The following is a 27,222-nucleotide window of genomic DNA, read 5'->3' as shown; positions in this document are numbered from 1 at the left end:
TCATTCTGAAATGAATTGTTAGATCACAACAGAGAATGTTGAAGCATTTGCATCCCTATAGGAATGCCAAACATTTTACTCTGCCTGATGCTGTACTATAAATAGAGAAATTTAAATGCTAAAAATGTTCTCCAAGTTGCCCAACATAGTTCTTTAACTTCAACTTCTAGTAACAAATGACTGGCTCTTCCGAAGTTTGAAAATGAAAGCTATTTACAATTTATTGAGAAATGTGGTAGCTTACATTAACTTTTGAAATGTAAAAGATATTTCATTCATGTATTTTTTTCCTTAGACTATCTCTACTGAAATGCTTCTTTGGACATTTACTAAAGTTTTAGTAAATAGTAGTTACTTTGATGACAGGCGGGTTTTTAAGTTAGTAATTGCAACAGCCAAACAACACTAATATTACTGGAAAACAATGATGCTGATTTAAATCATTTGGAAATTGGTTACCTACATTTGGATGTTATACTGGATGTAAAAATTATTTACTGTAATAAAAATAAATCAATAGTGAAGTCAGAACTTGAAAATGAATAAACCCACAAAACACAGTGGTACAAATAATGTCCCAATGTTCAAAAATATATGGAAATTAAACTATAAGAAATTTAAACTATGACTTTTGTTTTATAAACAACAATAAGTAGGGGAAATGCCTCTGATTTATGATGGATATTTCAGAAGAGCTCAAATATCTATGTATACTTTGCAATAAGAGAACATAAATAGTGTAGGGATTTGTAAAACACATTTAAGGTTGGCATTCATTTGAAGAGGTGATCCCTGATATTCACTGACAGCTAGGACGGGAAATGGCAGAAGACGCTTAAATGACCTGTATAGAGCAAGGCAGGGCAAGAGTGATTTTACAGTATTTTCTTTTAATCAACTGACTATACCGCTGGCCTTTAGTCTTCCTTCTGCAACACACCATACCTTGTATTACCCAATTATCAATCATCTATTCAAGAATAGCAAGCTTCCCTTTAAACTGAGTAAATAATTATTGCAACATCTTTTCTTGGCTTCATCCTCTTTCGACTTGCGTAGTTATATTCTTGCAAACTCCCAATGGAGATACTCTAATTATTTTTAAATTTTTATAGTACATAAGAAAGAAGTGTGTTACATAAAATGATTTGATTTTGGATTGTTATTATGAAAGACTGTATTATCAAGTTCATTTAAATAGAAATTTAATAATTCTGTTAACTTTTTCCTATTTTATAAGTGATACGCTATTTCATTTACTTTAAATTCATTACATAATAAAATGCATGACTTACAAAAAAATTTTTTTTAAATGGCACATTGGTATATGCTTGGTTAAAAACTAAAAAAACCAAACCCAATGCCTTTGAGTCAATTCTGTCACTTAGCGACCCTATAGGACAGAGTAGAACTGCCTCATAGGGTTTCCAAAGCTGTAATTTTTATGGAAGCAAACTGCCGCATCTGTCTCCTGAGGAGTGGCTCGTGGGTTCGAACTGCCAACTTTTTGGTTAGCAGCCCATCACTTTAAGCACTGCCCCACAAGGGTTACTCATATGCTTGATTAGGGGGACCAAATATGTAAATTTCAAACTACACACATCATACTATAAAAAATAGACATAAGTTATTTTCATTAACTAATGTTTGGGTATCATGCATTTTGGACAAAAATAATCTACCTGAAACAATTTTTGTGTTTAATTATAAAATAATGAGATAAGACAAAAAGCTTTGGACTGCTGTTTGCATCTCTCTGTAATTAATATATTGAGTGTATGGAGGATAATCGTTTCTGATAAGTTTTTAAAGGTTCTCTATGGTTGTCACTAGTTTCTCTTTTTTAATATTGAATATAATGCCATAAAAATACCCCAATAGGCTATTGGGTTCCCTGTGAGTCAGAATCAACTCGACAGCAACAGGTTTTTTGGTTTAATAAGCTAACATAAAACTTTAAAAATATATTTGCATATTTGTTATTTACAAAAATAATAATACAACAAACACCCATGTAACCACCACCCAACTAACGTTTTAGGAAATAAAACATTACCAATACTATGGACACTATAGAAGAATTTTGACCAGATGACTGTAGCTTATAAATCTAATGAAGATCATTTCTGAGATATCTGTCAAACTCAAAACATCAATGTTTCTTATGCTTACTGTCTTTAACCAATTATCAGTTGTAAGTATAAAGTAACAATACATGGCAAATTATAAAAACAAATTAAAACCATCATGGCAGCTTTCACTGTGTAAGTCATAAGCATGCTTACTCATTTGATTGTCTTCACATACTCTAAGAGGTTCTCAAGCAGTATTATTTTCCTTAAAAATATTTAAATAATCATTTAATTTATTAATATTTTAAAAATAGAACTTGGATTTGAAGCCTTTACCACCTGAATAACGTTACACTCCTGGAACACCTCTGAATCCCAACGATTTGTGAAATAGCTGCGTAAACTCTGATCCCTGACGAATGACAAGACATTAGAGATGAGTGAAAGAAAAGGAATAGGGATCCTGGAAACAGAGAACAGGTGTAAAGATGCACCCGCTACACCTGGAGAGCAACTCAGACTTTAGCCCTCCACGTTGTGGAGAATACCCTGGAGTCCAGAGAGTCAAGATCCAGTCATCTCTGCATATACTAAAGCATGCAGCGAACATATAACGGTTCAATAAACGAGCCTGATGCAGCCACAGCTACCTATGAAGTACAGCTATCGAGGTTCCAAATCTCTTCAGTACCATCTTGCCACAAAGCCAGAATTTCCACCTAAACCACCAAAGGGCCACAGAATTAAAACTGTGGGAAAAATTTGGTGTCGTAACTGGGAATAGTTGTTTCTCCTAGGAAAACCTGATTGTTTTTAGCTTACAACTGTGACTCAGGAAGTTGTGATTATAGTTCTCTTTTGAAACCATTCATTAGAAAGCAGAGAACAAAACTTTTGGCTTCTCTGTATTGGAGAATACTCTGAGGAGGACCTCATGGATTCATTTGGTATATTAAGCTCCCTCCTCCTTTCATCTTTCCTACCTTGTATTCCCTGTGCCTCATTTTATCCAATCTAAGGAGCCCTGGTTGTACAGTGGTTAAAGCACTCGGCTGCTAACTGAAAGGGGGTGTTTTGAGCCCACCTGCCACTCTGCAGTAAAAAGATGCAGCAGCTTGCTTCCGTTAAGATTATAGCCTTGGAAACCCTATGGAGCAGTTCTACCTTGTCCTTAGGGTCACCATGAGTTGGAATCGAATCGACAATGGCAACAGGTTTATTTATTTCTGTTTGTTTATTTTTAACTTGGAGTCCCTGGGAGGTGCAAACAATTAATGAGCTCAGTTGCTAACCAATGGTTGGAGGTTTGAGTCCATAAGGAAGGAAAGGCCTGGCAATCTGATTTCCAAAAATCAGCCATTGACAACACTATGGAGTACAGTTCTACTCTGACACACATGGGGTTGCCATGAGTTGGAAACAGCTTGATGGCAACTGTTTTTTTTTTTTTAACTTACTCTATAATGATGCATTGTATATTGTCTCTGGTTTTTAAAGTCCTTCTGGAATAAGGTGGAATACAAACAGTCATCGGCTTATAAAGATGAAAAGAGCTTAGGGGTAATCCAGTCCTATCCTCTGTATTTTACAGACGAGAAATCATGCTCCAAGGTTTCAATGACTATTGGTTTATAGATGGGGGGGGGGGATTTAGGGAGCTTGAATGCATTTTTCTGATTTTTCCCCAATATGGGGCCCTCCTATGACTTTAGATTCTCTTGCCCCCCTTGTTCTTAAGGTAGCATTGCCCAAGGGATGTTGACAGATGTTTACCCCCGGGGGTGGGGAGGGGGTGCTTCTTGTCCCATAAATTTGGGAAAGGTCATACTCTACATCTTACCTTGGAGAGTCATGAGATACATCAGCATTTTAAAATTCCAACAAATCCTTCATCAAGTAAATTGATTTAACTTTGTTTAACCCATGCCTCCCAAACATGGCTGGTCATAAGCAAAACTTTTTTTCTTTTCTCTTTCAGGGGAATATCAGGAGTGGCGGGGCAGGGAGTAGGGGAGGGGAGGTACCACACTCTAGGAAGTGCCAGGTTACAGCAAGTCCACCAGAAGGCAACTGTTTAAATCTCTGTGGTGGGTGGGAGAGAATGGTCAGATGCCCATTACACAGTCACTTCAGCCTGGATAGTGGCTGCTTTCAGCATTGGCAACTGCTGGCCTCAGGGCCCTCATACACCAAAAGGTAAGGACCAATCCAAACCAAAGAGGTGTGAGAAAGAGGCACAGCAACCACACTTGGCTTTCTTCCAGGGGCACTCGGGGTGAGCCTGTGTAAGCATGGAGCCAGGGAGCACCCTGACAGCCATGGAGTGAGGTGCCTGCCGTTCTGTTTGCCTCACAGCATCCATTCGGTACCTACTTCGAATTCTAGTAAATATCATCAGACAAAAGGTGTAGAGTTCCAAAAATAACAATTTAACATGGTGTGTATACCTCTGTGGGGGAGGCTTGTATATTTATGGACCCCCAAGGGACCTGATAGTGAAGCCAGCTCTGATTGGCTGCAGGAAGCCCTAACCACGGGACTCTGGAGCAGACGGCCTGGGCACTAACATTGTCTCTACCCTCACTAGCTGTGGGACCTTGAGTAAGTTACTGTCTTAGTTTTCTAGTGCTGCTATAATAGAAATACCACAAGTGGGCAGCTTTAATGACCAAAAATTTATTTTCTCACAGTTTAGGAAGCTAGAAGTCTGAATTCAGGGTGCTGGCTCTAGCGGAAGGCTGTCCGCTCTGGGGGAAAATCCTTGTCTGTGCTTCTCAGTGTTCCTTGGAGATCTCCATGTGGCACTGTCTTTCCTCCATTTTTGCTTCCTTGTCTCTGTGTCTAATCTTCCTTTTTTACTTTTTATATCTCAAAGGTGATTAGGTTTAAGACACACTGATATGATCTCAGCAACATAACAAAGAAAACCCTATTCCAAATGGGATTACATCCACAGGTATAGAGGTTAAGATTCCAACACACACTTTTGGGGGACACACTTCGATCCACAACACTTAACTTCTGTGAGCTTTAGTTACCTCTTCCGTAAAATGGGACAATAATAGTAACTGTACCTTGTAGGATAGTTAGATGGATTAAATGGGTTAATATTTTCAAAGTGCTTAAAACAGTGCTTACTTCACAGTGAGGAAAATATAAATATTCATTAAATAAAAATTTGTCATTAAGCACTTAACACCAATTTTCTGCTGTTGGTATACATTTCTTTTCATAATAGACAAAGACAACATATAACATTGGTGAAAACAAGTTCCCTTATCACCCTTCATTTTAAAGAAAGACAATCCTGCCCAGTTCTGTTCTAAGGCTACCCATGAGTCCAGCTGGGCCACCCTGCCTTTCAGGGGTGCATGCGGCTGACATAGCTGCCTGCAAGTTCCCACTGCTTTCTGGAGGGCTGTGGCTGACATGATCTGTAGAGCTGATTTGTCATTAAAAAAAAAAAAACAAAAACAAAAAAACCCATTGCCATTGAGTGGATTCTGACCGACTCATAGCCACCCCATAGAACAGAGTAGAATTGCCCTATAGAGTTTCCAAGGAGCATCTGTGGACTGGAACCGCTGACCTTTTGGTTAGCAGCCGCAGAGTTTAACCACTACACCACGAGGGTTGCCATTAGTGCATGCTAATGATCAGGCCTTGTGTACAGTGGTTGCCAGGGATTCAAACAGAACAAGAACAAGGAGACAGGACTGAAGGCACGGCTGCCAGTCACAGATGGCCCTGTAATTACCCTGCCAACGGCATCTTCCCAGGGCTCCTTGTCCCACTTCCACAGACAGTGCCTCAAAGGGGCTTCTGAGGGGAGAGTCGGAGCTGGCTCCTCCTTGCCTTGTCTCCTTCCAGAAGCCTTAACTCAGGTGTTAAGAAGAATGAAATACAAATGACTTTAAAAATAGACAAATTAAAACGCACCAAATGAAACAGTAAGGGAAAGAGTTTGGTAAAGCCTTGGTTAATTTTTCTAGGTTGTTATTTGCTTGAAAATACCATCATATAAACCCATTTTAAAAGACTGTAAAGCAAACACATTTTAAAAGACTGAGAAATTAAAAAACAACAATGCAGTAAATGAATCTGAGTAATGCCTCAAGCAGTAGAGTAAAAGATCTGTTTAGTTGTATAAGGCTAATTCTTAGGTTACCTGAGAAGCTAAGAAGGATGAACAATAATCTATTGTATATGGATACTATTAGCATTATAATTTTTGAAATCTCATAATTTATATTGTATAGCTCTTTTTCAGCTCTAGCTAGAGAAACATGAGGCATGGTTGGTCCAGTGACACAATTCTTGCCTTGCATGTGGGAAACCCAGGTTCGATTCCTGGCCAATGCCACCTCATATGCAGCCACCACCCGTCTGCCGTTGGAGGCTTGTGTGTTTCTATGATGCTGAACAGGTTATCGGACTAAGATGGACTCGGAGAAAGGCCTGGTGATCTACTTCTGAAAACGAGCCAGTGAATACCCTATGGATCACAGTGGTCCGATCTGCAACTGATCATGGGGATGGCACAGGACCAGGCAGTATTTCGTTCCATTGTACACGGGGTTGAAAACCCCAGGCAACACCCCTTCCCTCCCTGTCCCCCTTCTTTGTCTTGCTAACCACAAGCTTGTTTTGAGCAACATTTTTCAGGAAGTTGCAGCTAGTGGCTCCATCCACTGAACTAGCCCAAGCTACACCTTGAAGCATGCACAGATTGAAGAGATCACGTCCTTCAACCCACCCCGGACCCGACTGTCACCGGAAAGAACGATATTTCCCAGCCCATGATTTCACCCTATTCCATTTTAGAAGCGAGAGGTCCCACTACACACACATGCGACAGAAGATGATTTAATATCCAGACCTCCAAGTATGGGCATGGGAGGACTAAGGGCAGAGAGTTCCGGGTACCAAACCCAACCCCAGACGCCCCTGGAAACAAAAAGCTCCCCAGTCCCTTGGATGGTGAGCACGTGGCCTTATGGTCACTAGACTCCACGTTGTTCCTTGTCTGCGCAGACAATAAATTTCCACTTTCTGTTTCCCTTGCAACTGGTGGTGTGGTGTTTGTCTTATTTTGATCGGCTAATAGGACAAGACAAGAGCTCTCATTCAGTTACAGGGTTACCAAGAGTTGGGGTGACTCGATGGTAGCTAACAACGAGAAGCATACACACACACACACATACACACACCACACGAAGCCCCCATGCCCCTGGGACTAATAGGGACCATTCCAGTGTGCGGTCCCTGTGCCTGGGGAGAGGTGGGAGACAGATGAAGGCAGAGTTTCAAGAAGCAGAAAAACCCAGTCTCAGGCTTAGGTTTATATTTACACCAGTTCAGTTTCCAACATAGGGTTTGAATGTTGCTTTGAACATTTATTTTTACTGTTGTTGCCTTTTAAGTTCCAAATGTTTGGGAGACAGCCTCTCACATTGTCCCTAGCAGTGCACCCCTTTCCTCAGGGCACATCTTTGAAGGCGACTTCATTTCTCCTTATCTTAGGCAGCACACCCTTGCGTCAGTGAATCACCAGGTGACTTGCAGAGGTTATTTTTCTTTAACACCAACACATGAATGCTAATGTAAGACAGACAGATGTGGAAAACAATAGGGAGCCGATAACAAAGCTGGTCTGGTGTTCTCACAAAGTAGCTTTCTAAATTTTCATGATTTTAATTGGTGCTACTACAGCCTTTAAATAGGTATACTGTTCTCTTAAAGACTTTTTTTCATGTAATACATGAATAATGCCATACTAAAGAAAATATCATTTAAAAGGAAACTATTTCTTGAAGTTATGACTTGCATCTACAGTAATGAGATCCAATTAAAGTATATATATTTTAAAAAACCCTCTAAGCTGATCTATTGCTTAGAATTTTGAGATTCATCACCGCGCTGCTATTACCCCATTCTGTATGCACAGCACAGATTCCTGCCAAGCCTATTACAGAGAACAAACAATGTCTTCTCTGTCAGAACAGAGAATGAATAGTATCACGAAATCCTCCTCTAATGTACAGCCTACGTTTCCTCCATCCCCACCCCCTCAGAAGAGAATAACCAGGATGAGGACTGAGAGGGAAAGCCCCACTCTCCTTCTGCCAAACTGAAATCACATTCTAGAACAATATGGACTAAGGAATGTCAACTGTATATTAACTTCTAAACGTAGAAAGTTGACAAGCTTATTTTCTTTTAAATGGGGTCCTACATTTTTGCATTTCAGTGTGTATGTGTACACAAACATCTTTATCAGGAAGGAAGGAGGAGGAGTTTCATCCGATACAATTCCAGGGCTTAGCAAAAGAGCTTCTAGCTACAGACCGAGTGGCAAAAGGGGAACTTCATAGAAATGACACAGCAGTTCATGTTTAAAACACTGGCAGCTAATTCATGAATGCTGATGCTGACTCTGTATCCAGCTTCTTCTTTTGAGCCTTTATTCCCGCTAAGCTCATGATTCATAAAGAAAGCGCCTGCGGTTACTCCTCTGAAACGTACAGTATGAGGCTGACAGATTTCTCTTCGGAGTCTCTCCCTCCCTTTCTCTTTCTGTCGCCCACACACACCTCCCCTCCCCACAAAAGAGGCATCAAAGACAAGATCTTCCAAAACAAGAACTTCATGGAGCATTTGTCCCGAACCAATAGAAGACTTCCTTAGTAGGTATTTTCAGAGAAGTGGTATGTGGATTTCTTTAAACTCATCCATATATGTAAGTCTTAATTGGTGTGAAGTATTATGATTGGGGTTTCTCTTTTCTTGTGACATCAGAACAGCACATATTTTATTTTAACCTCTAAAATCAATTACACAAATCATTCCTCATAAGAGAAATGCTATTTTTATAATCAAGCCACACTGACTTTTGTTTTTGTTTTCATGAGTATCTGAGAGAGATCAACATAAAGAAAGAAATGTAGCCTCCCCTTTCCTCCCTTCTTCTTATATATTTTTAGTATAGTACAGTTCAAAGAGCTCCCAGATGTGGCTGGTATTCTCCTGGTAACGCATTTAGAAGAGGCTGCTGGATACCCAAACAGCTCTGTTTTCTTCTCTCTTCTCCCTCCTTCTCTCAGATTACTCTAGGTTTGTATTGGACGGAACACAGTTAAACTTTTGTGTAGTGCCACTGCAGCTTCCAAATTCTAACGATGTGTTCCCTTATTATCACTATGGTAATATTTACCTTGGAGAAATGTCTGAAAAAGTATTCAAAGTTCTAGCAATGTCTTCCCCCTTTGAAATGTTACTGTGGTAAGAGTTCTCTCTTCTTTCTTGGCCTATAACCAAAGAGAAAGAAAGTTAGAAAAGAAGGCAGATGGAGATAGACTGTGAAAGTTACTTTGTCCAGTTCACTGTAAACATGTTAGCAAATTCATGCTAAACATCGAACTTTATATTCCTTCTATATTCCTGAACAAAGCAAACTGCAAAGAAAAGGCAAAACTACACATAGTATTAAATAAATTAAAGCTTTGCTCTAAAATGACCGTCCAGTTAATGTCGAATCAAATGCAATTCAATTTACTTGATTTTCCATTTCTTTATTAGCTTAATGACAAATCCATGTATTACTCTAACGTACCACCCCAAAAAAACAAACAAACCTGTTGCATTAAGTTGATTCCAGCTCATAGCGATCCTACTATTAAAATTCATATGACATATCTTGAACTTGAGATAAAACAAGTGATTTATCTGAAAAGAACATTTATACACTTTGGTAAGGTAAAGCTGTGATTCAATTCTGAAAATTTCTTATTAAAAGAAACTGGTGTTGGTCATGTGGATAGTGCAACCTGAATGTCAGGGAGATCTAATTCCAAGTCATTCCTTCATCTATTCCATGTAGCAATGGGGAAGATGGGCAGAAATGGAGTAGACTACCGGGACGGATTCTCTTGTTCTCCCAATTCATCACTGCTCCTTAGCCCTGACCCTATCTGGGCTCTGCTCTATTTTTGGTGCCCTGTCCTTTCTCCATCTCCCTTTCCTCTCTAATTTTCTTCCTGTCCTCTAAAAAATACCTCCTGTATTGAACATCTACTTTATGTAAGACACCATGATAGGTACTGTGTGACAGGGAGGAGAGAGGGGATGGAATGAATGAATGAATGAATGAATGAATGAATACATGTGTTTATACTCTAAGGAGAATACACTGGTTTTTGACTAAGATTCGGAGCTTCTCAATCGTTTAAACAGATCGAGGTACAATTCCTCATCTTCAATATCAAACACTGAGTAGGATATGACCCTTCTGGAGTTGCATCATGGAGTCCATAGGTGGTTTAAACTATTAAGCACTCGGCTACTAACCGAAAAGTTGGCAGTTTGAATCCACCCGGAGGTGCCTCAAAAGAAAGGCTGGTGATCTACTTCTGAAAGATTGCAGCAATTAAAACCCTGTGGCGAGCAGTTCTACTCCAAAACACGTGGGTCAGAATTGACTCTACAGCAACTAATTTCATTTGTTCTTTTGTTTTGAGAGTTGCAGCTATGGGTGTTCTTTTATTAGGACCATATTATCTTCTTCGGCTGAGTGTTGCTTTCTCCCGTGGCAGAGTCAGCAGATTATTTATATTACCTTGAGGTGTATCTATTGTTCCCTTGACAGTTATCAAGTGAGGAACAGCTGCCTTTTGTTTGCTGCTGCATTCAGGTGCATTATTATCTTCATTTTTTAATAAGTCTAAAAAGATCAGAACAAGACACACAATCATGGGCTGTCTTCCTCCAGCCCTACTCGAGATCATTCAACTGTCAATCATGTAAACTAAGAGGACAGGGCTTCGGTGGGTGAAGGGCGTGACAGAAAAGTGCCTTTCCCGAGCCACCTTTCTACTCTTTCATTGGATTTCAAATCAAATCTTCTTCTGAACCCTGGGAATACAAAAATACTTAGATGTGGATTCAAACTGTAAAGTTCTCCACTTCCCCACGTTGTCATGGTCAATCCCAGATAACTCTCCTTAATTAGTTGGAAATATGTGCAAGATTTGATGAGCAAATTAAACTGGTTTCACTAAAAAGAAAAATAAACATTTTTCTTAAAGTGCTAAATATGACCAATGTGTACTGTTGTTGTTGTTGTTAGATGCCGTCAAGTCGATTCCGACTCCTAGCAACCTTACAGGACAGCGTAGAACTGCCCCATAGGATTTCTAAGGAGCCACTGGTGGGTTTGAACTGCCAACCTTTTGGATAGTAGCCATAGCTCTTAACCACTGTGCCATCAGGGCTCCCAATGTGTATTAGAAATAGTGTATCTAGATTCCCTCTCTCTATCACCAATATGAGTTGAGTCTAATTTGAAAATTGAACATGTGACTTAAAAATATGAACCTTGAAAACATCATGCTAAGTGAAAGAGGGCAGTCACAAAAAACTCACATATTACATGATTCCATTAATATGAAATGTCCAGAACAGGCAAATATATAGAGACAGAAAGTAGGTTTAGTGGTTGCTTAGGGCTCAGGTGGGGATAGGGAATTGGGAGTGATAGCTAAGTGGTGCCGGGTTTCTTTTTAAGGTAATGAAAATGTTCTAAAATTGCTTGTACAACTGTTAATACACTAAAAACTATGAATGTACATTTAAAATGGATGAATTATATGGTATATGAACTGTATTTCAATAAAGCTGTTACCAAAAAGTATTCCAAGAAATGTGGACTTTACAGTGCCATTCCTTTTCTAGATCAGTCTTAAACGATATGGGAAACCCAAGTGTAACGGTAGCTGGAATTACCAGAGTTGTTGCACTGAAGCAGGATGGCCTGGCTCCAGTGCAAACTATTATGTCCCGACTAAGACAATCACAGTAGACTTTCACTCAGAACTGAGAGTATGGGCCAGATGTTCCTTCAGGTGCTGTTTTATTCTCCTGACTATCTCTAAGTGCCAAAACCGAAAAATCAAACCTACTGCCATCAAGTTGATCCTGATTCATACCCTATAGAGTGGAACTACCCCATCGGGTTTCCAAGGCTATAAATCTTTATGGAAGCAGACTGCCACATCTTTCTCCCGCAGAGCAGCTGCTGGTTGCCAACAGGTGACCTTCTGATTAGCAGCCAAGTGCTTTAACCACTGCGCCGCCAGAGCTCCTTTCTAAGTGTGGACAGCAGTTGTTCACTACAAAGGATTGTTGATCCAATATAAGTGAAATCGTATGCTTTCAATGTTGATTTCTTTATTTACTGAATGGAATTTTAGGACTTCTGAAAACAGCTATCTACTCAAATATGACCACTCTACTCCCACATATGGGGCAGTGGTGGGGCAGTGGTGGTTCAGTGGTCGAATTCTTACCTTCCACGTGGGAGACCTGGGTTTGATTCCCGGCCAATGCACTCAAGGGCAGTCATCACCTGCCTGTCAGTGGGGGCTCGCATGTTGCTGTGGCGCTGAACAGCTTTCAGCGAAGTTTCCAGACTAAGACTGACTAGGAAGAAAGGCCTGATGATCTCCTTCTGAAAATCAGCCAGTGAAAACCCTATGGATCACAATGGTCTGATCTCGTCGTGCATGGGGTCGCCACAAGTCAGGGGCTGATTTGACGACAGCTAATAACAACCACCCCCACATACACTAAGTCAGTAGAATACCAAGCTCAGTACTGTTTCTTTTGCACCTATTTCATTGACAACTTTTATGAGGATTGTTAGAAGGTTCTCAACACTGATGACAATGTTCACATGAAGGCCCAAACAAGTGAACTCTAGGACTTCATGGTGCATTTTACATAACTAACCTGGAAGCTTGTTCTGGCTCAAGTCATTTAGAGGAACTGAAATTGAGCTCAATTTCTGGGCCACTGGGACCCTGAGGGATGGGATATGTACCCGACAGATGGCTTGGTCCAAGCCCCAGCTGGCGTCACTGAGGAAAGGATTAAGGAGAACTGTGTTTTCCTCAAGTCATGTCCTTATAGTCCCTTTTAGGGAAGCGGTGATGATATTGAGACGGTACCTCCCTGCTGTCTGGGCAGATAAATACAGGGATTTAATAGCACATATTTGAGCAATCCTACTCCAAATTATTTTTTATTTATAAAAACTATACTTGGAGGCAAGATATATACTCAACATGAAGCTAGAATCAAGAAGGTCAATCATCAAATCTCAAATTTAACAGAAACTTAAAGATCACCTATAAATCAATCCCACTTGATGTTTGAACACTTTCTCAATGTCCCTCACATCCAGTACAATGTCAAAAGGGCTTGGTTAAATCTAACAGTTAAAAGTACTGAGCACTGCATGAGTCACAGTGCCTAACAAATAATAGTCACTCAATATATATTCACTGATCAGGTGAATTAATTTAAATAAAATCAGAGTAGACATAAGGATGTTGCTATAACAAGCTGCTCTACCCACAGTCCCTGAAGAGAGAAAGGAGTAGGATTATAAGTAGCTTATGATCGGCATACTTGCTGTCACAGCAATATTTCACACATGCAAATGTCATCCAAGTAAATACTATCCTTTACCCAGGTTGCAATAGAAGCAAACCAATAAATAAAACTTAGATCTGCTAATCCAGCCTATGGTAGGTTTCCTTCTGTAACGAAGGGCTTTCTCTAGCCTAAGAAATCCCTTTCTGTCTCTGGGAAGCTCTGTTAGATTTCAGCCAGGAGTAGGGAATGTTCTCTACCCCAGTAGCTTCAATCTGGTTTGAGTCTTGATTCTAACCTGTAAGAATCTGCAGAGCAAGACCAAAGGTTTCCTCCACATGGCAACCCTTCAAATACTTGAAGACCCCTATTTAAACAAGTCCCTCTTGCCTTGATCTTGAGCCTCCTCTTCTCCACTTCCAAAATATAGTTTTGAGTGCCATCTGCCATCAAAGGGGCAGAAAGCCTATAAGAAGAAGGAAGCTGGACCCTGAATAGGCTTGCTCACAAGGACAGAGCAGACTGAGAGGCTGCTCCAGTTACAAAGTTCAATTTAGGAGAGCAGGCTAGCAAGCCAAGCACAACATCCAACGGAATGGTAAACTCAACCTGATTTAGGAAATAGTTTTTACCTCGGTTTGGAGTGGAACTCTTGGTGCCATATTATGGCAGGAAGGCAAAGCTATCACGGGCGAGTAAGAGTCTGGTGGTACTCAGGAGTCAGGAAGGTGGTCTGTTACCTTCCTGAAGGTCAAATCACAGCAACAAAATCTGGTCACTGGGCAGTGACTTAGGGTAAGAGCCACAATTCTCAAGAAGACTGCTTGGTAAGACCAAGACAGACTATGGTATTCAAAGCAGATACCTAGTCCCAGACACTTGGATACACAGGAAAAGAAAGAGCTGAAACTTGAAAGTTCAAGCGGTGAGTATCATGTGTGCCTGGTCATTACTCCTGAGATATAGGATCCTGTATCTGAAGGAAAATAAAGGCCACTTGGGATGCAATGGTTGTCATCCACCAGTAGTGGTAAGTACTAGGGCAATACAATTCTCAGCACTGGAGATGAAAATTCAAAAAAGAACTTCAGTTAGCATTTACCCAAATCTACCATGAGCCATTAGACATAAACTATGACGAGTGATAAGCTCCACTGGGTTATAGGGTAGGTTTAAACAAATTAAGTATTTCTTGCTTTAGAGAGAATAAATTCAGATTTGGAGAGCAAAAGATGATGCATATGCAAGAGGATTACGTGGTGAAGAAATGAAGAAGGCAGAAGGGGAGAAGTTGGGAGCTGGCACTTTCATTTATTGGCTATTTTCTTCTAAATGATTGACCTCAAAGGCAATTCACCAGATAGTACTTGATCAGTACACAGTAGAGCAGGACTCTTCTCCTAGTCTAGATACAACACTTTTATTCAGACAGCCTACAATAACAGAAGCTTTTACCAGCTACATTATACCATTTACATACATGGACCTTGTACTTGACAAAAATTAAATCTAAATCTCTTTCAAATATGATACTGTTAAGCTGCATTTCTTCCTGATTGTCCTTCTGTAATTTAACTTGGGCGGAAGGGTGTGCTTACATTGATCCCTGTGCAATTTCTGCTTCTTAGATTTGGGTCATTGCCTCAACTGTCAAGGTGTTCCTGAATTCTGTCTCTGCCATTTATTACTTAAGCTCTCTTTCCCCAGCTCTGGACCGTGCATTTATAGTTTTACCCAAGTCTGGCCTGATGTTGACTAGGACAGGATTAAGTTAAAATACAAGAAACCAGCCTCCAGGAATAGAGTAATTTATTAATCAGCTCCCTCTGGATATATCTACCAAACCAGTTACTATTTCAGCTAATTATACACACCCACCAATTGTCCAAATGATGAATGTTAGCAACTTGATATATTTTTACTAAAAAATCAAACATATTCATAAGCTAGCACATTATTTATTACTCCATCTGAATTCGTGATGAGTTCAATACATTATCAAAGCATAGAAATTTCTTTCAATTATCATTTCAATATTCAGTCTTTCACAGTAATCATGCAAGGAAGTGATATTACATATGTTTAATTAAAGAGGTACTAAAGACAACATATGGGGGCATTGGTGGTTCAGTGGTAGAATTCCTGCTTCTATGCCGGAGACCTAGGTTCAATTCTCGGCCAATGCACTTCCTGCATAGCCACTACCCATCTGCTAGTGGAGGCTGCTATAATGCAAAGAACATTAGAAGCCCATTCATTTTCCAGATCAGTCTTAAACAAATATGGGAAACCCAAGTGTAATGGTAGATGGAATTACCAGAGTTGTCGCACTGAAGCAGGATGATCTGGTTCCGGTGCAACTATTCTGTTCTGACTGAGACAACCAGAGTAGAATTTTACCCAGAGCTGAGAGTACGGACCAGATGCTCTTTCAGGTGCTCCTTCATCCCTGTGACTATTTCTAAGCGTAGACAGCAGTTATTCACTACAAATGATTGTTGATCAATAATCATTAATGATTACTGGCCTGGTGACCCTCTGGACCACAACAGTCTGATCCACAACATATCACAGGGATTGCACAGGACTGAGCAACGTTTTATTCTGTTGTGCATGGGGCTGTCATGAGTTGGCAGCCAACTGAATGGCAGCTAACAACAACAATAAAGGCAATGCGTATGGGCTATGATGAATGCTGCCATATTGGATAAACATAACTTGCAATACCTCCTTCTCCTTCTACCTAGAATCCTTGTTTTCCCATGGCTGTACTTTCTCCCCTTGCTCAGCTCCCTCTTGCTTTCTGGCCTTCTTTTTTTTTTTTTTTTTCCTGTTTCTCCCAGCCAAGCTTCTCATGTTTTCCACCCCCAGCTGCTTCAGCTCACACTTCAGCCTTCCTGGCATTTACTGTGTTAACAGCTCTAGCCTTGCCGCCATCTGATGTCTCCCGCTTCATTTTACACATACTCTAGCAGCTGAAATCCCTGATGTATGCCAAAGCAACCGTCCATTAAGAGAAGAGTGTTTTCTGGGGCTGTTATTTTCCTCACTGAGAACAGAGAAATCGGAGAGGCAAGAAAGGCTAGCTCAGAGAGGTACCCAAAAGAGGTCACTGTGAAGATATGATGAAGGCAAACAAACAATAAAAGAGAAATCCCATTTTTTCTTTTTGTGTAAACATCAGAGAGATTATGACACTGGGAAAATAATTCCTTCTGAAAATCCTCTCCAACGGTGCCATTTAATGGAAATAATTCCCTTTCCATGAGAAATTTATTTTTCTTGAATTTTAGAGACAAAAATCCTCCTGCACGTATCCTTATGGAATGAAACCCTTGAGAGTCGGAACTCGACAGGACTGCCTTGTTTTTCTGGGTCTCGAAAGTTTTCTGGCTCTGACAGGGTACAGGCTTACCATTTTTCTCTTTCTTGTTTAGTGGAAAATATTTGAGTGTTTCCTTCTCTGAGAGGTTTCTGCCTTACACAGGTTCTGGCTTTTGCAGGTTTTACTATCTACAATATACAGGATCCAGTTACGTATATATTAACAAACAGCATTCTATTAGCAATAACCTTCTATTTGAGAATATGCTACCATGAAAGAGGCTTAAGATGACACTATTTACTATAAAAGCCTTATCTGCAGGCATGTATCCCAAGCATGGTTTGGAAATGAATTTCTTACAGCTTCAATATTAGCAGAGAAGTAATCAAAAGCATCAAAGTGCTCAACGGGAAAAAAGAAAGTCTTTCTTATTGGTAAAGAATAGTTTATAATATACAAATTAGATGTATTTATGGAAACTTCTGTAGCATGCTTCTCAGACATCAAATATAAATAAGACAGCATAAATATTAACATTAAAAAAGATTAGCTTTGGTACTTAAACATTGCTTTAGTGAAAGGGAAATATGTAAGCTGATTCTCCCAATTACTAATTTATAAATTGGTAGTAAAAACAAAAAAACTTTAAAATATTGCCCTTTAGGAAGTACCAACAAACATGAGATAACCAGAGCATCCACTTTTTAAAAGGTACCTAGTCAAAGAAAGAGGATATTCATGTCCTCCAGGACCTTCCACTCTGCACATCTGGGAAGCTGTCTTTTGGACTGGGACGTTACCTGCCATTTATATGTCCTATAGCTTTGGCCTGTCTTTGCCTAATGCATATGCCCACCCTGCCCTTGCCCCATGATAGTTATCTAACTGGCTAGCCAAGTGGCACGTTGCTTTGTCTATCAGAGGTCAGACTTCAGACATTTCTTGATGAGGAATGACTTCTGTTTTCACCAGTCTTGGGCATTCTGGAGGGGTGCTGATCTTGGGTCTTTCCCAGCAGAAGTTGTATGAATGGATGTCTTAGTTATCTAGTGCCACTATAACAGAAATACAAGTGGGCAGCTTTATTCTCTCACAGTCTAGTAGGCTACAAGTCCAAATTCAGGGCATCAGCTCCAGAGGAAGGCTTTCTCTCTGTCAGCTCTGGAGGAAGGTCCTTGTCATCAATCTTCTGCAGGACTAGGAGCTTCTCCACACAGGAACCCCAGGTGCAAAGGAATGTGCTCTGATCCTGGCACTGCTTTCTTGGTGGTATGAAGTCCCCCACCCCCATCTGCTCACTTCCCTTTCCTTTTTATTTCTTGAGAGATAAAGGGTGGTGCAGGTCATACCCCAGGGAAACTCCCTTTACGTTGGATCAGAGACGTGACCTGGGTAAGGGTGTTACAATCCCACCCTAATCCTCTTTAACTACAGGCAGAGATTATGATTTATATAGGAAAATCACAAAATGGAAGACAATCACACAATACTGGGAATCATGGCCTAACCAAGGTGACACATATTTTTTAGGGACACAATTCAATCCATGACAATGGATGTACAGGCGGGGGAAAGGGAGGGACATGCAAGGAAAACTTCCCCTTCTCCTTCCTCAGAACTGGCTGAGTTGTGTTGTTGACCTGAGGTGACAGCCCTACCTATGCAGTCAGAGAAGGAGGTGCCTTTAAGGTCTGGTGACTTGCTTAGGTTTCCACATTATTGAAAGATAACTGTCTGTAAAATGAGTTTCAGAGGAATGTGTAGGAGTGTGTGTGTGGGGGGGAAGGATTGGTTGGCATCTTATAGATGAACCATAACTTTACAGAGCATGTCTCTTGATGAATGAATGAATTCAGGGCTTCATTCTCAGACTTTCAAAGATGTCTACAGATGCCACAGCAAAACTGTGCCATTGATATCATGCTTATGTGGCCATTCCCTCATTACTTGGGGCTAATTTTATGAGATACTGCCATATGTATGGCATTTCAATCATTTCTCTGATGATAAATAACTGCCAGATGATAGAAATTGAACTTTAGAAAAATTCTGAGAAACTTAATGAGATGTAATGCTTAGTATCACAGAGGCTGTCAAGGAGATTCATTTGAAGAGAAATACTACAAACTAATGTCTACTTACGCACCCCAGCACGAGCTCTGTAGCAGTAAGTGCTCCGTAAATGTCAGCTGCATTCTTATGTGTAAAACACGGTGTGTTCAGTAAAGCTAAAGGTATCATCATTGACTTTAGTTTACTAAGCCACATCTCTACAGGGTGGCCACACTTGGAATACTGCAGTTTGTGTGTGTATGTATGCCTGTGTGCCACCTTTTTGAGCCAGTGCAAGAAAAATTGGTCAAGTTTCTCAATGTTCCAGTGAGATACAGTCCTGATCTAAAGGCACAGAGATGAGGAGGAGAAACACTCATGCATTTATTTATCCTCGTAAATAAATAAGGTTTATACATCAATCTAGCTGCTATGCTGGAGTTACTTCTTATTGTATTAACTGAATTGAACTTTGAAACAACAGCAGTTCACTTGATTCATTATACAATTGCAGAGAGGGAATTTGTATTTTTAAACATTATTTTCAGTAATAGCTTAAGGAACTAATTACCAAAACAACATGCAGCCGAATTAAAGAGAAAACTTCCAATATTCTTTTAATTGTGAGGCAGGTTTTGAGAGAATTCCATAAGAATTTGGCTTTATCACAATTACTAGCTTTTTTTTTTTTTACTTTATTGTGTTATGTTAAAAACCAAGCACTTTATTTTCTTGGATCCTTCTCTTGGTTAATTTATGCTCTTCCTTTTCTCTGGAAAGTAACTTGATATCTGTACTTAAGAGTCTGTGCTGGTTTCTCTTCCACACTTTCTCACTCCTTAGTGTATATGTTTCTACCTTATTGTTTACCACTTGCGTATATTTCAGAGTTAGATTAACCTAACTTCATAGAGTTTAAAGTGAGCATCATAATATTTAAGCTCAACTCCTTACTTTACAGATGAGGAAACCTTGGCCCAGCCATGATCACACAGCTGTTTAGGGTCTGAGCCAGAAACATAACCTAGGTCACTTTTCATTACCTTCTGTTCTATGGCAGTGGTTTAGTCGATTCCTGTAAGCTACTCGTGTTTGTTCTCCCTCATTAGAGGAGAACTTGGGGGTAGTGTCCCCTCTCTTTTTTTTTAAACTTCATTCAAAGATTCTCCTACAATGCCATCTCCAGAGGAGATGCTTAAATGTGATTGTTTATGATACTGCTATTTTTAAAAGCAGATATTAGCAACTGATAGTATATGACTTCCTTAATATATTATTTTAAAAAGTCTCTTCAATTTATTTAACATCTAGAATATATTTCCTTTAACCTGTTTGTAAAAATAATTGGCATTCTGAATAACCCAGGCTTTATTTTCATATTGAAACAAAATACCTCTATATTAATTAGGTAATCAGATAACATTTTATGATTCTTTAATTAATCAAAATATTTTGACAACTGGTAATGAGAAGGAAGGATTGTTACTCAGTATTCAGATGTTCATCTAGGTCTTCTTTACAGGGCTATGCATTGTGTGAAGAGACAAACTTACTCAGAACACTGGTTCTGAATCCTAAAATAAATACTTTGGAGTGAAGCAAAATTTACTTAAAGAATTCCAAAGGACAGCACTTGGATGTTAAGATACTTAAAAAAATTAATTTATTCTTAATAATATAATTTTATTTTTTTGTGAAAAAGTTGGCATCTGCTGGCAACATCAAAATATTAACTTTCAAAAGCCAGGTGATGTAGCTAAATGGATAAAGTGAAAAGAATGCAGTTTTTTTTTTTTTTCAATATAAAGATGATCTTTTTACATCTCTATTAGTAAAGTTAATTATGCTCTGTGTTGTTTTCCTGGGCAGGTAATACATTTTTTTCTGATCTAGCCACACCCTCTTGACTAGCATTCATCCAAACTAATGGTATTTTAAGTGAAACGTGAAATCTGTATTCTATTCCTATGCCCCTTTGCCGAGCTGTCTGGTCAAAGAGGAAGTGTGAACCCACATAATTGACAGAGTAAGGCAGGAAAAGAAAAAGGAAGAAGAAAATAAGAGAGCAAAGAAGAAAGAAAAAAGCAAGCTTTAAAGATTTTGAACACCTTGGACAAAAGACAATTTCTATTATAGCTGGTAAAAGTCGCCAGATAACAAATGCTCCGTGGGGTCACATGATAGCATCTTAGCACATAAAATCAAAATAGCAGAGAGCAATTTTAATATCAACCTGCCCAAAGAGGGAAAACTGGTTTCACCCCCAAGACTAAAAAGAAGAAGAAACAAAAGCACCCCCTGAATCTAACTGTAAGAGCGAGGAGCAAGAAACACAGGAGCAGTGTTCTTGCTACAGGATCATGTTTTTTTTTTTTTTTGGTCTGCCATCAACAGGTGTTGCCATGGTAACTATCCTGTAGTTAAGAAATAGTAGTAGAGGTAAGAAAATGTATACAAAACCACTAGAGAGGAAAGAAAATAAGACAGACATGCTGTGGCAAAACTAACTTCAGACCTAACAGAATGAGCAACCAGAGCCCTGATGTGCAATTTATCAGATCTTCCTGTTGTCTGAAGGTGACACTGCAAGAAAGGGGGTCTGAGCCAGGAGCATGGTCCTTGGAGGAGCCACGGCCAGGGAACCATCAAGGGGCCCTCAGTTTATCTTAGGTGCTAATTTATATCCCCACTCCCATGTGTATATTTTAGCATTTGATGACTTTGAGGGAGGGTTACAGTAGGGTTGGCGCTCTGGTGGCACAGTGGTTAAGAGCTCAGGTTGGCAGTTCGAATCCACTAGCTGCTCCTTGGAAATCTTATGGGGCAGGTCTACTCTTCCTATAGGGTTGCTATGAGTTGGAATCGACTTGACAGCGATGGGTTTGGTTTTTTGGGTTTACAGTAGTGTTATCACAGTGTGTCTGGAGGTTCCAGATGGTGAACATATCAATGAATGACTTCTCCAGTGTACTTCTACCTCTCATAGGCAGCATATTTAGTGACAATTTCTCTGCCTTCTTCCTTTAGAAGGATAAGCTAGGGTTTGCATGCTGTGAATTGGTAAAGCAGTTCATTAATAGTGATTTTTTCTTATGAACAAGTATTTCTAGCTAAGTACCAGGCTATACCTTAACGCCTGGCTAGAATCGAAACCTTGTTTCTTTGGTTCTTCCTCTAGTGTCCTGACCTATAATGCTATCCCATAGATTTAACACCGTGAATCATGTTATTATTATTTATTCATTGGTATATTAATGTTATATGTTATTAATATAACATCAGGGATTATATATTATTATTTATAAAATCACAAATTGTATATTATTATTTTCATTTCTGAAAATAAATTCTGCATTTTTATTTTGTAAGCTATTGCTGGTGGTCCCCCAAAAGGGCACAATTTATCCCCTTCATTTACCAAGCTTTTTTGTTGTTGTTCAAATGACCACTACACTTTAGAAAGAAATAACATGGGTTAATATACTTTTGTAAAATCCGTGATTCTTCAAAATTAGGGAAGCAGACACAAGTTTTTGAAGGATGGAGTTGGAAAGGTTTAGCCTGAGAGGACAATCGTGTGGTTTCAATCATGTTACATTAAGGTTAGGCAGGCATCAGAGTGTCTTAGAAAAATGTATGGTTGAGGTATCAGTAGACACAGCTCTGAGACCTGGCTATCTCGTCCATTTCTGGAACTCAGTGTCCCTATCCATAAAGAGATGGAAACATTTCCTCCTTGGAAGGGTTGACGTGAGGCTCAAACAAGATAATGTATGTGAAAGCATTTTGCTCATCAACTATAAAACACTGTGCAAGTGGTATTGGAAATACTATTGTCGCTTGTTTTTCAAGCTTTCTGCTATGTCGATATTACCAGATGCACATTTTTTGATGATAAAAATAATAATAATAAATAGACCACGAAAATTTTCACATGATGTTTTCGGCAGGAAATCTTTTTCTGCAGTATTACTTGGAGATACTTATCTAATTTAGATGCCATTTTCTTCTATTAGTTCCCTTTCTTTTGATTTTTTGTTTTCAGGGTGGCAGATCTGTATCAGAGAGGCATGAGTGTGTGTGTGCATGTGCGTGTATAAAAGAGGAAGAGAGGTGAGTGTGAGGAGGAGATAAAGGAAGGTCAAACAAGGAAGGGAAACCAAAGAGGAACTGCTGACAGAGTTAATGGCCAAAGAGAAGGGTAAAGAGGGTTCCCTTCCAATTTCACAGATAGGTACCTATCCCTGATTCTGCTTACTGTTTTATTTGCAATCTGCAGATCATTAGGGATAGCTCAACGGTGGTCTTATATACTCTTTAGCAGAAACAGTTCTGGGGATGACACATTTCTGTAACTGACTCGTCTCATGTGCTTTGTGTCTCTCCATTCTCACGCCGATGGCCCCTGCCAATTGTAGTTGAAGGTGCATAAGTCCTTCTGTTTCTCAAACGATCTCATTTATAGTAAGATGCACACCTTCTGTGTTGTTGTTATTGTTGTAATATTTTTAAAAACAGCTTCCTTTTTAAAATGTTGCCCTTCTGCTTCTAAGTGTTTTGACTCTGCATCCCTACATTCCAACCCTCCCCGCCCCCAACTCTCTTCTCCCCCTTTCCCCTCTCCTTACCAGTCTGCATTTACCACAGTCGCTGCTGGCCAAGTTTCCTGGGTTCTACCTGGGTTTCTGTTTTTTTGTTTACCTCCTTAAATGTTAATCATAATAAAGTTCTAGTTTTGTTATAATACATGCTTATTGAAAAAGTTCGCACAATACAGAAGGATATATTACCAAAAAAATGAAAGTTCCTTTTCACCATACTGTCTCCATCCCATTCCCTTCCCCACAGGTAAGAAAGGTCTGGAAAGATAGAAAAATCTACAGGTATCTTCTTCTTTGTTACATATACAGCACTTTGAACTAGGCATCGTTCAACAGTTTCTTAGAGAACCACCTAAGTCAGACATACAATGTCATCTCATGCTTTTTAATAAACTAGAGAGCATTCAATGGTATGGCAATACCATAATATGTTTAGCCATATGCATGCTGATGGACATTCAGATTGTTTTTTGGTTTTCCTCTTGTATATATATCTCAGTACATGAGTGAGTACATGAATAGATTCCTAGAGACGAATGAATTGTTGGGTCAAAAGGCACATGCTCTTTTCATTTCATTCTCTCTCTGTGTGCCGACCTGAAAACAATGCTCTAATAATATAGACTCCCTGCAACTGTAAAAGAAGTATACTTCTCAGTTTTGTTGGGTTTCGCCACCAATCAGATTCATTTCTCTTACTACCTTCCAGGAATTCTTAAATACCCTGGACTGCCGATGGTACTTCTTCCTGATTTTCCAGTGCTGCTGTGGATTTGTTCTTTCTTTGTGTTCAATTAGATGAATTTGGCGAGTGAAGGATTAAGAGCGAGCCCATATTTCTGGTCCGTCATGGAAGACCCACATTACCTCTTGGCTGCATAGGCCCAGGAGGTCTCTGACTACTCTTGATGCCTTCGTATCTGTCCTCCATACAGTTGTCCAAATGACTTTCTAAAATAAAAATATCATCACACAACTTCCCTGCTTAAAAATCCTTCAATAACACCCAGTGCTTAGAGAGTAAAGTCTAAACTCTGAGACATCACACATAGCACCTTCCATCCACTGGCTTCCTGCCCTCCGTAGCCTCCTCACTACCTTTCCTATGAACATCCTATTGCCTTATCTGCTCATGTCCAAAGACACCAGGGTGCATCCTGTCTCTGTGCTTTGGAAGATGCTGATCCTTCCATGTAAGTTCCCTTCCCTCACTCCCCAAGCATTACTGATGTGCTAGAGCTCATCTCCTGGGTCACCTCCTGTATGAGCTGTTCTGACATCTGCCTTCCCCTTGAGCCTCCCCAGGTAATAACTGTCTATCCTCCTAAGCCACCTCTGTCTTGTACCTAGAGTATTTTGACATTATTTTGCACTTACTTTTATGCATATCCATCCCCCTCTTCTATGCTGTGAGCTCCTGAAGGGCAGAGCCACTGCACTCAGATGTGTCCCAGCAAAGTCCCTGGCACACAGAATCTCCAGAATGGGACTCTGTTGAGTGAATGATACACCGGTGCCATTAGAAAATAAAAACTGTGAGCAATGTGTTGTAGACTTGATCCTGTTAAATGTCTCTCACACACAGAGGCAGAGGAGAGAAGGTCAGGGCTGACTGCAGGTGGCTGACACACACCATAGGTAATAGCTAAAGGGTACTTTTCCATATACTGAAGTAGTGGCTAGTTTCAGCTTGTTATTCTTTTTGATGCCATTTGTTCTTCTAATCAGTCATACTCAGAAACTAGATTTTTCCATCAGATACTGCAAACTTTAACAGCTGCAATGTCAAAGATAAGTGTTTAGATAAAGCTGCACCATGAGACTTGGACCCTGATGTCCACTGTCTGCTTCCGTCATTTAAGAGTGGTATATTAGAGACAGAAAGAAGATTAATGGTTGTCAAGGGCTGGGGCAGGATGGGAGATGGAGAGATTTGGAGGCGATGGCTAAGAGATGAGGGGTTTTCTTTGGGGGTTACGAGAATATTTTAAAATTGACTGTGGCAATGATTGCAAAACTTTGTGAATATTCTGAAAGGCATTGGACTGTAAATGTGTATTATATCTCAATAAAGCTGTTTAGAAAAAAAAGAGTGGCTCATTAAATTCACCCTAATCTACAAAAATTGCTGTTAGAACAAGTACTAAAACGTTCGTGCTGATGAAATAAGTCTTCTACACTAATGCAAATGAAAAAAAGAAAAGGAAAACTCCAAGAACATGGCCTGTGATGTTTGTAGCATCATAAAGTACACGTGGCAGCTGACAGACAGTGGGGCATTTCATGTCAGGGCCATTGATCGGGCCATCCTATTGCCCACCTGTAGCACTAGGTCTCAGAACTTTCCTTTTGTCTTACACTATTCTGATTCTCTCTTCTTTCTCTCTGTGTCATTAGAACTGTGCTTAGTTCAATGAATATTAGAGCTGGGAGGGGGCTAAGATAGTCACTGGGTTCCAAAACCTTCATTTTACCAGTGAAAAAAGGATGGTGAAGGACAGACCTCTTAAAATCTGCCAAGTTTTAGGCAGAGGAGGAGATATCAGTGGTGAGATGACCTCTGTGTTAAAACAGTTGCATTTGTCAGACAAAGGAACACGAAATCTCTAATACTTGCCAAGCTGTTCAATAAGTCTTCTGAATAATCAGGGTAGTAAACAACTAAAAACAGACAGCCTGTTATGTGTTCATATACTGTTTTATATTTGCTATCTATCATTCAAATGCTGTATCTTCCCAATAAAATTTCCACCTCACTGATGACACGTAAGGTAGTCGATCTCTTTCTCTCTCTCCCCACACCCTTCCTGTCTCCCACCACCATTCCATACCCAAAGCATTCAGCAAAGAGTTAAAAATTGCCTTATGGGGTATAGGATACACCCGGCTTAGAGATCTTTGTATTAAGTGGCTCTTTTTTAGTAACCTTAGCATAATTTACTGTATGAAATAACAAAATCCATATAATAAACCATTCCATAGTAGATCGTTACTGCTCTTTGAAGCCCCATTTCTAAGGATTTTATTTTGGAGATACACATACTATAATCACTTAAATGACAGAAGAAGCCTTCGAAATCAATTGGCTCTGGGATCATTAATGTATCTGAGCATGGCTCAAGGAGCTTGATTCCCAGGACCCACGATATTGACACATACTCCAAACTTCCATTTTGAAAACCATCTCGGAACTAAATCTCCTTTACGGGTAGCTTTTAATGTAGCCACAAACAAGATTTTATCATGGAAAGGAAGGGAATAATTTCTCTCTGCAACTTATCCTTGCATAGGCTCCAGAAATTACTATTTACTATTGAAATCTGATGATCGGTCCCAGAGTTCAATATATACTTGGAAAGCCTATAGCTAAATGTAATTAAAAAGCAAAATAAAAACCAAACCCAGTGCCATCGAGTCGATTCCGACTCATAGCAACCCTACAGGACAGAGTAGAACCGCCCCATAGAGTTTCCAAGGAGCGCCTAGCGGATTCAAACTGCCGACCCTTTGGTTAGCAGCTGTAGCACTTAACCACTACGCCACCAGGGTTTCCTTAAATGTAATTAGGCAAGACAAATTAATTAGCCAAGACAAATTATAGTGAGAATAACATAAATACATGAAAAACATTCTCAGAGTTCAGTTACGCTAGGACACAATAAAGGAATGGGAGAAAAAAAAAAAAAAGCTCTCTGCTATACACATCCACAGAGAAATCGTCAGATATGCCCACTTGTGGAAA

At 39.7% G+C, this 27,222-nt stretch overlaps 1 protein-coding gene across 9 annotated transcripts in view; it reads right to left on the bottom strand.

Moving 5' to 3' along the window:
* PAG1 (phosphoprotein membrane anchor with glycosphingolipid microdomains 1) overlaps window positions 1-27,222 on the bottom strand; it is a 200,697-nt gene that overhangs the window by 78,689 nt on the left and 94,786 nt on the right. For 5 of the 9 annotated variants that reach the window (XR_007513343.1, XM_049854473.1, XM_049854472.1 and 2 more), the window contains one exon: window positions 9,286-9,379. The exons of 1 other annotated variant lie outside the window; for it this stretch is intronic. The gene's annotated coding sequence lies outside the window, so the exon portion shown is untranslated. 3 more of the 9 variants (XM_049854471.1, XM_049854475.1, XM_049854476.1) reach the window with 3 other exon arrangements.

This window comes from Elephas maximus, chromosome 15, assembly GCF_024166365.1.
Source record: "Elephas maximus indicus isolate mEleMax1 chromosome 15, mEleMax1 primary haplotype, whole genome shotgun sequence".
NCBI lineage: Eukaryota > Metazoa > Chordata > Mammalia > Proboscidea > Elephantidae > Elephas > Elephas maximus.
The sequence above is the reverse complement of the archived record's forward strand: the minus strand, read 5'-3'. Positions and strand labels throughout refer to the sequence as shown.